Source organism: Crocodylus porosus, unplaced genomic scaffold (genome assembly GCF_001723895.1).
Source record: "Crocodylus porosus isolate Cpor-Errol unplaced genomic scaffold, CroPor_comp1, whole genome shotgun sequence".
Taxonomy (NCBI): domain Eukaryota; kingdom Metazoa; phylum Chordata; order Crocodylia; family Crocodylidae; genus Crocodylus; species Crocodylus porosus.
In genome coordinates, this window is record NW_017728949.1 from 57,564,024 (window position 1) to 57,577,768 (window position 13,745).

Genomic DNA, 13,745 nt, shown 5'->3' on the forward strand with positions numbered 1-13,745 from the left:
AGGGCGGCTAGGATCTGGAACCAACTTCCAAGAGAAGTGGTGCAGGCTCCTACCCTGGGGGGGTTTAAGAAGAGGCTAGATGAACACCTTGCTGGGGTCGTTTGACCCCCAATACTCGTTCCTGCCATGGCAGGGGGTCGGACTACATCTACTCAGGTTCCTTCCGACCCTAGAAACTATGACACTATGAAACCTTTGGTCCATAGGAGTAACACTGATTATGACATTCAGACGTGAGTTAAGAGTATTATATGTACTGACTCAATCTTAACAGCAAACAGGTTAAGATTGGAGTGAGAAGGAAAGTGAGAAGAGGTACAGATTGTACTGAGTCTGTAGAAGTGGTACTGTAAGGACAGCCCAGGGACTGGTACAAGGTCTGTTTTCAATAACAGCTTCAGGCAATCTGCATCTAATACAAAGTTGGGAAGATGTCCATACAAAGATGTAAAAAACCTGTATGCATAAATCACCTGGATTAAATTTCAATTTATCACTACCAAAGGCAGCTGGAGCAGCACAGCTAAAGAGAAAGCTAAATTTTACTTTGACCAAATTTGCCACGAGATGTCACTGTATTCTATGCAAAGATAGCAGACATCTACTTTGGGGAGGAAACCTCTACAATAATGTTTGGAGCATTGCTAAAATAAAGCCTGCTTATTTTCTGACAGCACAGAAAATTCCTTTCAGTCCTTATAGCTGTACCCAGAGACATTCTGAAATTGGCTCTAATAGCACACACTTGGCAGTGGCCAGAGCACAGAATGAAAGGAATGAAGGCAGAGGCAAAGGGCTGATATCTAAGGTGACAGATTAAAGTACTAGGCAGAGCACATTCAAAAATATCAAGTCAACGCTGTGCAAGCTGTACAACAGCTGTGCAAGCATGCTAAACAGCAAGTGCTCTAGGAACTGCCTGGCCCGGGTCCAGTATGGAGTGACATCGTATTCCTTTAAATATAAGACAGGCACACTTTTTAAAACAACATTATTTCTTGTAAAAATTATTTGCTTTTAATTCAAGTTAAAAAAAACAACAACCTCATTTGCACCTTAGAGATTATATCCTTGTAAATGTATCTTAATTTCATGTTTTGTTTTTGGAGAAAATGTGGGTGGGTCTTAAATTCAGGGACATTTTATATTCAAAGGCAGGCAGTACTCCCACAAAACTAGATGTGATATCCTGGCTCATGGAGTGCAGTGCTTTGCTGTCATAAGCAAACATGTCATGTCATGTCATATCTTTCATAAATTGATTTAGTTAGGATTTGGCCTCCAGTACTCCTATTGGAAAGCTGCTTTAGATCCACTCTGCTTTGAAATTTCCAGCTTTAAATGTATTCACAGCCAGTTTATTCCTGTGCTAACATTGCCCTTTATCTTAACTCAATAGAGATCAACCTTTCGGCCACCACTGAGCTTAACTAAGTGGCACTCACCTCCTTCCAGCCTGCAAGTCAGATAAGTGGTGCAGCAGGTTGGGCCTCAGCCCAGCCCTACATGCCTGGATCGAGCCCCACATGCCTGGATCAGGCTTCATATCACCCAGGCCCCACTTGCTCTGATCCAGCCCCATATCACCCTGGCCCTACATGCTCACATGCTCAAATCAGCCCCTGTGTGCAAGCCCCACGCTGCCCCACCCCATGCTCTCAATCTAGCATGCAGGACCATGCTATCCAGCCTGCCAGGATCCCTATGAGTCCAGAAATTTGGCACCAGGGGAGTAGTAATGCTGCTGCTGCTCCTTCAGTCAGCTCTGCAAACGCTGCAGGCAGGATGACACTGCTCCACCAGCCAGATCTGGCCTGGGGTGGGAGGAGGTGGGGGTGAGCACCCCTGGCTTAGCTAGATCTCTCTCCCTGCTGATTACCCTGCAACCTTTATTTTGCAAAGATAAGCACACCAAGGCCTTCTAGTTTCCTCTCAAAAGATGCCTTTTCATTCCCCATGTCAATCATCTTGTGGCTCTTCTTTGCACCTATTACAGCTTGAATTCCTCTTTCTTGTAGAGAGATGACCAGAAATGTCCACAGTATTCCATCTAAGGCTTTACTGGTGTCCTTTATAGTGGCATGAATACTTCCTTATCTCTGCTGGAAATACATCAACCAACACATCCTAGGATTGCATTTGCCTTTTTCACAGCTGTATCTCATTGGTGTCTTGCAATGATCCTATCATCTACTAATATACTCAGATCCTCCTCCTCAGTCACTTACAATACAGGATACCTCAAAGGGCAAAAAGTAGATGTCACTAACCTCCACTAACTGATAATCTAAAACTACCTGGAGCTAGCTAAGCAATGGGCCCCCACACCCTTTATTTTCTAAAACAAACTTTGAAGCAAAACCAAAAAGCCAATATTCACTTTCAATTATTCTAAACCTCAGAGGAGGTCAGTGGAAGAGAAAAGATGTCACTACAAAATAAGAAAGGGGTCTGTAGGAAAGTAAGTCAGTGCTTAAACCTACAAGAGACTTGTTCTCATTTGTATTTTGTTATAATCCCAAGGCTGGAAAGCTGAGGAAAAGGAGGAAAGAACTCCTCTTCTCCCTCAGTGAAGAACATTTCAGTATGAGCAAATCCAAGGACTAGGAGGTAGGTTTTGGAAAGTTTCATGCTTTTGGTCTCAGGACCTGGTGCTAGCAAAAAATGGAACTGTGAGTCATTTGAAACTCACTGAGCTACTCTGGTATCTGCTCAAGAAAAAAGAGCTGTCACTTGTGGTAAAGTATGCTGGGAAAGAGGAGGAGTCAGGGACCCTTGAAATAAGGACTCCTCTCCCTCATCTGCTGTAGAGAAGATGATCATGATAATGGCTGTTTGGTTGGGAGTCATGACAATGTAGAGTTTATGCATAGTGCAGGTAGGGGTTTGGTAAAGCTCTCCTGTGTGGATAGTTGGGGAGGGGAGTATTAAGTTACTGATATGTTGTGGATAGTTTTGAGTTTAATGCAACTTTGAGAAACTGACAGGTGGGGGTAGAATGCAATACATGAGATTTAAAGAACAATTCAGCTTCTGCTCTCTTGTCCTGTTGCTGCTTTGGGGGTGGAAGTATTCTGATACTGACCTGTAAGTTGTGGACAGATGCTAGCTTGATGAAATGCTTTATCAGCTATAGTTTAATGTTTCACAGTTGGTAGGGTTGGAAGGGACCTAAGCAGATCATCAAGTCTGACCCCCTACCATGGGCAGGAATGTTTCAGTCAAGATGCAGAACTAAGTGCTTTGCTGCTTCTGGTTGCTAAAATGTTCAAAAAAACACAAAAAAAAAACAAAACATGGGTGTTCTGGATGTATTTCCACTATAATTAACTTTGATGGTACCATTTCTAATCTAAAAATCTTCCTTAAAATCTTAAATGACTCTGGCTTGCTTTGTTTCTGTCCTAAGATGTTGTACTTAATGTTGCTATGAAACTGCTACTGTGTTTTACATGTACTCTTATCTACAATGTGGAGATCTAATCCAAATATCCTAATCATCATCTACTCTAATAGTTAGAGAATGCTTCCCTGAGTGTGACTGACTGTTTCAATTTAAATGAGAATTAATTTACTTTAAATGCTCATACCAAATGTGAACCATATTTAAAGCAATTAACTCATCTGCTGGAGGCCTACAGACAAGACAGCTCCATTTCTGCTGCTCATTGCAGAAGAAAACTAGCAAGCCTGGGTACGTCTTACTGCACCTAGTCAGAAAACTAGTGACAAGTAAAACTGCAGGCTGGTAACTTTTTATGCTTGGCACAGCAAGTGGGTGAGAGGCAGGTGGTAGTCTCACCTTTTGTTTTGTTTGTTTAAGATTAGTGAATTTAATTCTCTAGCTTGCATATACTGAGTAAAAACTAAGAAAACCATCTTAAGTGAAGCTTCTACTCCTGTGTAGCTTGAATAAGGTTAATGCAGCACTGGAAAAAACCCTCGTGGCTGAAATTTTGTAGAGGAAGACTGAGGCAAGCAGTTGTGCCTCATGGGTGCTATATCCAGTCAGGTGCATAAGGAAACCCTTCCATCATCAAAGTGTGGTAGTAAGCAACACAAAAATGGCAACAGCAAGTAAAGTAAAAAATAACAAAGGGTAACCATCCACATCGAGCTTTCCATTACATTGCTATAGTGACACCTTTTGGTTATCTCCCATTGAAAAGTTTCTTTAGATTTCTCTTTTATTTAAACAGTACAGTGCAAGTTTAGGGGAAGTAGAGTGGGAATAAAACTTATGAGGTCTAATCCCAAGACTAAGTTGCAATGAGAAACAAGAACCTTGTATTTTTAACATCAGCATGCGTACATGTCCATCTAGGGAAGACTGTCAGGGTACCTAACAAGGTAAATAACAATGCAGTGTTGCATTCTGGTCCAATTAGAAGCCCTCTTCCAGGCAAAAGTGGGAATTAACTTTGATTGCTGAAGGTAGTTACACAATTTAACTTGCTCTGGTTCAGGATTGCGGTAAAATACAGTGATAACTGGCTCTGATTAGGGGAGGCCCAGTTTCTCAGCCCTTAATTTAGGCACTTTGCCATGCTCCCCACAGAATAACTTGAGTTGCTTACAGTTCAACATGTAAAAAAAACCATAATTAGCAATACATAAGCCAATGAAGCTTTGGTCAATCAGGAGGATTCAGCTCAGTGGTCACCAACCAGTGGATCTTGATCCACCAGTAGATCTCGGAGCCTCTTGGAGTTGATCCAAGGCTGTGGTGGGGGGCTGAGTGCCCACTTGCATGCACGTGTGTGCCCCAGCCCAGGAAGTCGGTCCTAGCCCAGGGAGGGAAGGGGCAGGGGCCAGATCGATGTCCCTGCAGCGAGGAACACCACTGCAGAGGCAGGAGCACAGGCAAGTTGAGTAGGGCCCCGGCCAGGTGGGAGGCTTACCTGCTGTGGAGGCATGCCCCCAAATAATTTTTTCTCCCTCTGCCTCAATCTGCCCCCCGCCTTCCTCCAACCCCACAGATTTACCTGCTGGGTGGGGGTTGGCAGCAGTGCACAGTAGATCTTGGGTTGCTTGAAGTGCCAAAGGTGATCTCCTACTTAAAAAGGTTGGAGACCACTGGTTTGCCTTGTCTAGATCTGTCTATAAGATAATAGCTATGGACTAAAACAAACTTTGAAGTAGCATGCAGCTCTGTCAAAATTTGCCACACTTTTTATTAAAAAGGAAATACTGTACTATGTTCTGCTAGATGAATTAGCTAACTAACTGTCCAATATAAAACAAACTCCTGACCTATAAAGCCAGTTTTACAGGAACCTCCAATATTTCTATAAACAACCTGGATGAGTAATAATAGTGGCTGATCCAATTGCACAATTTTTTGTTTGATCACTTCTTATAACTTATAAGACATCCACCCTCTCTGGTTTTTTCCCCCACTAAAGTTTTTCCCTGCTAAAATGCTACCTATCTTGAGTTCCAATGTAACAGTGAAACTAAACTTTTGTTCAGTCTCCATAAGGTAGTATCTTGTATTCAGGGAGTCTTGTGTGCTTGTATACACCATACATACAACACTTCGTCAAATACCGGCTCCCCTATTCGATAGCAGGGGTTTTGTTTGTTTGTTCTTCTGAACGCATCCATGATTTTCTATCGGGCAATCTCATGACCCCTTTCTCATCTTTCCCTCTAATAACTGACCACTGGTGGCTCTTCTCTGTCCCTCCACACATGCACACTCCCCACTTAATCCAACTGCCTCCTCAAAAGTTCCAGCCACCAGCAATCTCTTTCCCATACTTCAGGTAAGTCCTTCCTCTCACCTAGCACTTCTAGTAGTAGTAAAAAAACAAACAAACCAAAAATGTTTCCTCCCTGGACTTAAGTACCTTTAACTCCCAGTGCCTCTGCTGTTCTCTATCTCTCTTTGTACCATCCTCAGTTAAACCTGTAAAACCCACTAGGATGCAGCTTGTATGATACATGGCACAAAATGAAGGTGTACTGCATAGCATATTGGGCGTTTATACGCTTGCTCTGGGATCAGGGGGCAGGGGAGTTACAGCAGCTCCAAGAGCTACTCTAATTAAAGACCCCTGAGCGTCTCATGTATCAGCTTCCCCACACTTCAAAATGGCAGCAGGCATGCTTCTAAATAAAGCTTGTCAAATGAGCTGTAGTTAAAGTGCCCCCCTGTTGCCATTCTGAGGTGTGGGGACACTGTTATGAGACACGGGAGTCTGCTGGGGCATGGTAATTGCCACGTTCCAACAGAGTCTGCTTCAAAGCCCTGTAATTACGGTGTGTCAAAGCAGCCTCACTGCTCATGTATAGGTGCCCAATAATTCTCAACCATGGTGCTGCAGCACTCTGGTGTGCCTTGAGATCCTTTCAAGGGTGTCATGCAATGTTAGCATTGTTAAGTATACAAACATGATTCAGAAGATTAAAACCAGCAATTTCAAATAGGAATCCAGAGTATTAAAACCATTCTGTCTTTTGAGTTCTTTGCAAAGAAAAATTGTTCTATTTTTTGCCATAGTCAAAAAACAAATGTAAACTAAGAGTTGGCTTCTTTCTAAGGGGTGCCTCAAATCTAAAAAGGTGAAGAACCATTGGCCACTGACAGAGCATAAGATACTACCCTGATTCTGGAGCTCATGATGGCTCACTATGAAATGGGATACCTGCAAAGATAATTTTGCAAATGGAATGCTCCTAAACTAAAATAAGTAGCATAATGCTATATCTGAATTTCAAACACCACTGAGCATAACTGGGGGATGGGAGGGAGGGAGTATATGTGCATGTGCATGCAGCAGCTGTGGTATGGCCTCATCGCCTCCTGCCTTGCTTAGGCAGTGTCTTGAAAATAGGCCTCTTTTCCGTTTTTAATTTTATGATTAACACTACCACATTAAAAAAAAAAGAAAAAAAGAAAAGGAAATGGAAAGAGGGGGGGAAAGCAGGTATGTGACAATAGTCACAAAACATTAAAAATAATGCAGTACTTTAGCTTATTTCATTTGTATGATTCCTGGTATTACTGGGGACTATTCCAAGCTATTTACACTGGATGACAGTTCACCCTCTTAAAATGAATCACTTTTGAGACTGGAGAAAATCTGGTGGACAGCGTGTATTTAAATGGCTGCAGGGTTGTTGGTTGTAGCCATGTTGGTCTAAGGACATAAGCAGGCAAGGTTCTTCTGGTAGCTGTGATACTAGTCATCAGACCAATTAAATAGTTGGAAAAAAATGTCTTTGCAATCTTTTAGGCCCAAACACCCTTCATCGGGCATTGAGAGACCTTGTGCTGTTCTGAGTTTTCCAAGGAGAGTCTACCAATGCCTGACGAAGGGTGTTTGTGCCCGAAAGCTTGCAAAGAACTTTTTTAAAACTATTTAGTTGGTCTAATGAAAGAGATCATATCTACCCAAAGAACCTGGCCTGCCTATTTTAGAGGCTCTCACTGACTGATTTTAATGCAACTAAGGCCTAGAGTGCTAATCCATTTCGTGGCCGTATCTGAATATCAAAGATATGTTCCCATCTAGTTTTCCATACTAATATTTTTTTTCCTTGGAATGCAGAAGTTTAAAGACATCATCTAAATAACGTGTATGTCTCCTTTTAAGGACCAACAGATACTGGTTTGAAAAAGCTAATCTACCCTCTACATGTCATGCTCCCAATGCTGTCTTGTATAGTGTTGCCAGTTGATCAGGATATTCCCTTGCAGTTAGGAGCCAGGGCTTCTCTTCTTGGTTCTGATACTGGCCTTGGATGCCCTTGCCGAATGCCTTTCTCCACATAACTCCATTTTTTTTTTTTCTGTCTGTAAAAATGTGGGGAAAAAAATCTGTCCTTTAAAAAGCATGTCAATCTACTGCAGGGGTGCTAAAGAAGAGCTACAAAGTGTGAAAGGCAAGTGGTGGTACCAGTCTTCCATATTGTTTCAGCAGTAGCCAAACTCCCTGGCTCTTCCAGTCACAAGCCAAAATCTTGACATCATGAAGAGCTGCAGGATGAGTGACTTTCAAGATGCGTGTGCCGCAATCAGTGATCAGCCCCAGCTCATATAGTAACTTGTTAAATGATTTCTTAGAGTAAGTAATATGTGAAAACTGAAGGGGGGGTTAAAGATTTTTTTTTTTTTCCTTTCTCTCTGTTCACTAACTTATCTTCTATTTTTGATTAACTACTTTCCTTTCTTCGGGAACTATATTTAACCTGGGGACCAGCTTGGCCACCCCTGCATTAGTACACACTTCTAAATGGTAAGAGACCCCTGAAATAATGAAATAGATTATGGGCCAAATTCTGCCTACCTTACACAATGGAATGTGAATAAGGGGAGCAAACTGTGGTGGTAACAAAAGACCCACCTCAACTGGTGTCTTGTACACAGAATAACTTTGTTGTGCCAGTACTTCAGGGCTGCCTACTATTCTAATTCAGACTGTCCCAAATAATCTCCTCTTTTTGGGGGGAAGTAGAGGGTGCTATGTTCCCAAAGTAGTGGTTGTAGTATGAACATGACTATGCAACAGTTATTGCTTATAGATTTACGTACTGACCTCAGTTTCAACCTGGTAAAACCTAAATTTTTTTTTTTTTTTTTTACATTTTAAATGGCAGCTCCATCTTTAGGCCAGTTCAAGGAATCAAAAAACTCGGAACCATTTTAAACAACTGCATCCAAAACAGCTGTGAAGAATAAAACGGTTCCTGCTTTTAGAGACCTCTTGCCATTTAATTCCTAAAATAACTACCACAATCAACTCCGTTTGTTAGACAACATGAGAATGTACAGGAAGAGGGCCGAGAGAGCTACAATTCAGCATAATTGCTGTAGGCCTGACTACTTAGGACACATTGGTGTGGCACCATTAATTCATAATAGAAAAACTAATCATTTCAGAAAATAGAGGAAAAATATAGACCGCTTCAGGAACTGAATATTTATACACTCATTGCATAGTTATATTTACTAGATCATGACTTCCTAAACGGATGAGCAGCTTAGTTTTCCGAAATAAGGTAAGTTTTTTAATAGAACTATACTCACTTATTTGCAGTATTGGTCTTTTGATACATTTTCATTTGTCTCTAAGCTTCCACAAGTTTCAGATGTAAATAATCTATAACCTTTTTCATCTTGTTTTACATATGCATTTTATACACCTAAAGTTTACTAGAACTCGGGGCTTTTTAAAAACTTTTTATACTTTTTTGTAACGTTCAAAATATTTTAAGCTCCATCCTGCAGCCTTAATTGTTTTTGTTAATCAACTGATATCCGATTTGAATTTACTCCTTTATTAAATGATTGTTCATAATGAGCCCAAATGAACTTTTATTAACAAAGCAATAATAATTAAGCACTATATAGCAGCAAAAGTTATGAGAGGCACAAGTTTCTTCCCTACCTTTTTTACCAAAGCACAGTACAGTGGTGGTACATGAGACAGCTGGTCTCCTCTTTTACTTAGGTCTGCATCTTGGGACCTAATTCTTATAGGGAAGATGTCCTTGTAGGCAAAAAGCTAGCAGTTTCAAGAAATATCTTTGTTCCCTGAACCAGCCTGAACTAAATGCTTGTTTAGACAAAATATAACACTCTTTTTAACAAGGGACTCTCACTCGCTTGTCTTACCACAAACCAGAGCGTCCAAACCTGGATGGTGTCCTCTAACTCCTATTTCTCTATTTTAATTGCAAAAAGCAATAGAAGTTTTTGGGAAAATTTGTTCAAGAAGGCTCTGTTGTACTTATGTGGCTTGTGAATTTACAGCAGAGCAATGCATAAGACTACGTAATTCTTTAAATCAATAAACCCCCGACCTTTGCTGATCCATAAGCAATAATCGTGATTAAATAAGTAGCATCATCTGTTCCTTTTTTCTATCACTTTAGTTTGAAATTTTTGGTTCCCTGTACCTGTAAGCAATGTTGGAGTATCATGTAATGTATCTTTTTCCCCACCCCCCAGTAAAACATGAGTTAGGAACCACTAGGAAGTAGCTGGTAGGACTCCAAGCCTTTGCTTCAGAGAGTAATCTAACTCACAAAGTAGCCCTATGGGATGGTTTACACAAGTAAGGAAAACATTATGAGACTAACAGGGTTACAGATGTTAACAGCATACTGACTAGGATCTAGTTCCAGTATACTGTATAACATTCACTTGTAAAGCCTTAATACAAGAATGTCAAATGAGCACCTTCTTACGAGCCAGACCACAGGGCTCCTCCCAGGCCACATCTGGACACAGCAGTGGCAGGGCAAGTGGTGGGAGTTAACCTACCCATACAAGGCTCCATACCCCAGACTTCTGGCTGCAGGCTGCATGGCTGCATTCATGGGCCATCTGGGAGCCCTGTAGGCTGGATCCAGCCTGCAGGCTGTGCATTTGACACCCCTTCCTTATATCTGTTTTCAAATCTCACTATTCTTGTTTAAATAGTTTTCACAGAGTGCATTTAGTTACGAAGGTAACTCACTTAATCCTCCTGAAGTAATTTTAATGCTCTGTTAACTTGGAAGTGTTCTGCAGAAGAATCTGTTAATGATGAATCCCTCTCCCTCTACTCATTAGGTCCAAGTCAAAGAACTTCCTGAAGCATTGGGTTGTTTTTTTTGGGTGGTGTTGTTTATTTGTTTTGTTTCTTTTTACTAAGACGATGAAGCCAAAGTAATGGATCATGCACCAATCCTATGCTTTGTTCCCACTTGACCAAAAACAAAACCAGTAACATCTATGCAGAAAACTAGGGGAGGGGGAGGCAGCTGTGGGTCAAGGTTTAGTGATCAAAAATGTGTATATACCTCAGGAACTTTTAATCTGCTTCTTGGGTCTTCATCAAATGCAGACTGTGGCTGGAGTAAAAAATATCTAGCGTTCTTCCCTTCTCCCCACTTTTTGCTGTATTTAGCAGATGGCATAAGTCAAAATTGTTACAAAATTCCCCTGAAGCTACTGCAAGCCTGTCATCATACCCCCTCAAGAGAAAGCGATAACAAATCCAAAATGTAAGGCTACTCATAGGGCCTTTACAGAAATGGGAGTCAAGAGGAAGAAATTCAACAAGGCAATATGCTATTATGTTTCTTAGCAATATAACTGCTAGGCTACCTCTCCCTCCCAACTTGACAATAACAAAACAGCAAAAGATCTAAAGCCATGATTCAGGCTGTGCCACATTCAACCTCCTCTGTGTACATGAGAGCACACGTACGGAACAGAAATATGTACCTTTGTCTATCATAATGACTGGCTAAGTGAGCAATGTTAGCTGGTATTTCCATGAGTAAGGAGTAAGTTATAAGTACAGGTTGGGTTTCTGCAATGCCCTCAATATGCCAGGGGGCACAAACTAAAAGCTACCAACTAGTGAAGCACTGGAACAGGCTCCCCAGAGCGGTCATGGAGTCCCAATCCTGGGAGGTTTTTAAGACCCAGCTTGACAAAGCCTTGGCTGGGATGATGTAGTTGGGGCTAGTCCTTCTTTGATCAGGGGGTTCGACTAGATGTGACCTCCTGATATCCCTTCCAATCCTCATTGTCTGTGATTCTAGGAACTTTCATACTTCATAAAAACAGGAAATCCCATGTGATGGCAAAAAGAAAATCCCTCTGGGCTACAATACAGCCTTGTGCAATTGGATCCATTCCCAGATTTGTATACCTTCCTGGAAGCATCCAGCGCTTTGCAATGAGTCTTTTACCAGGGCATCCTGTTAGGTGATGGCAGTTCTTATGTTTCTGGAAGGCTTCATTCAGGAACTTCATGAAAATTTCAGCAACTTACTGAAATTTCAGGAACTTTAATAATTAACAAAATGCCCTACGGCACATCCAGATGAGCATGCACATGTAGTTTGCAGTGCTGCAGACCTATCCATGATGCCGCAAACCACATGGATCTCGCAGGCAGGGATTTCCTGTGCTACTAATTTCCAGTGTTGGGAGGGAGGGGGTTCAACGGGAGATCCTGATGTCAAAAAAACCCTTGCTAGAAAAAAACAGCCATGTGCGGCTGCCAGCCTGACTGCACGCCTGGATCACTGCTGCAGGAGTGCTGGGAGGACCCCAGGGAAGGCTGCTGGGGCTAGCTCAGGTGCTGGCCCCAGTACCCATCCAAGGCAACTTGCCACATGCCACAGCACGAATGCAGGGGTGGCAGCCACCCCTGTGCCATTGATATTTGACCCTGGGGAATGCGGATTCCCACTCCAGGGGATGTGCCCCTAGAGATTTAGTGACACAAATCTGCTCTCAGATGTGACTGAATGTTACTTCCTGACAGCACAGAATTGCTATTGAAACCGCTTGCGAATGCTTACTTCCGCTGTCTCTGCAGCCTGGAAGACTTTGAGATAACCTAGTCCATGACAGAAGTCTCCTTTCCCCTTCCCCATCACATTTCATAGGGTGTACTTTAGCAGTTGAAGGTGTACCGAAGAAACGCGGCAGTCCCGAAACGTACGTAGCCTTCTTCAGGGAGAAACAGATGCACGGAAACTCAGATACAGGATGGGCAACTTCCTTGAAAAAGGAACCAAAACTTTTACACAGCACGCTACAGAAGATAAAGTATTTCTTGTCTCAAAAGGCATTATGGTCTAAGCAAGATGATGCAGAACGATGGGAAAATGAGGAAGAGTGAAAACCGAAATCAAGGGCAGGGACTAAAGAGGGAAGTTTTAAGCAGAGTTGAAGGTGGAAGAGAGAGAGAGCGCATGGGATACAAACTCACACCCATGTGGCAGACACGAAAATGTTCAGTTATACCAGAGCTGGCACAAACCGAAGTAAACACAGCACAAATCCAGAAAAACAGATCATGGAGAGGAGGGGTATGAGTCAGATGGCCCAGCCAAGAAGGGTGTAGGCAATGACTAAAGGAAAAAACAGAGCGGGGATTTGGCCGTGGGCAATATTCAGTTAAAAGCAGCTTTACGAGGAGGATGGGCTTGAATGTTTTATGTAAGAAAGACGTGACAAGGCTGCAAGTAAGATTTCTCTCTGGTTTCTTTCTTTTATTTTTACATTCCTCACCTTGCAGAGACGTGACATCCCCTCACCTTTGTCCTCTGGGCTTTTCTGCAGGCAAAGATCCCTTCTTGCTACACAGCTCGGTGCTGCAACAACGCAGCCTCGCGCCCATTCAGCGAGGGGCTACCTGTGCCCCTGGGCTCCGAGTGCAGGCATCGCATGCGCCTGACCATTTATGATGGCTAATGCCATCAGACTCCCCCTGCCCACCCTGAGCCCCAGGTGCCACAGCCTGAAGGAGCCCATACCCAGGACATTGCCAGGGGGTGACAGGAGCCCCCGTCTGGAGTGCCAACCATGGAGCAGCCCCAATCTAGTGGCAGAACCAGGGGGGCAACTGAGTGGGGGATCTAGCAGCTGCCTCCCATGCCCCTCACGGGACGCTGGTGCCTCACACCCCTCAGCGTGGGGGGGAGGGGCGGGTTTTACCTCAGGGCGGGATTACCTCAGGGCAGGGGGATACAGTATTACCTCAGGGCGGGGGGTTTTACCTCAGCTTGGGGGGGGGTGCAGAATTTACCTCAGAAGGGAGGATTTTATCATAACGTGGGGGGGGATAGGACCTCGGCTTGGCGGTATTTTACCTCAGCGCGGGGGGTTTTGCCGGAGGGCGGCAGGATATTACCTCAGCGTTGGCCCCGCCCCCGCAGCGCGGGAAGGGGGATGGGATGGGATGGGCGGCGCGCTCCCCCGGGCCAAGGCCCCGCTCCGCTCACCTCGC

General features: G+C 43.2%; 1 protein-coding gene across 1 annotated transcript in view; it reads right to left on the reverse strand.

Moving 5' to 3' along the window:
• Positions 1-13,745, reverse strand: part of LOC109323059 (tip elongation aberrant protein 3-like) — a 30,915-nt gene that overhangs the window by 11,956 nt on the left and 5,214 nt on the right. The gene's annotated exons all lie outside the window — the stretch shown is intronic.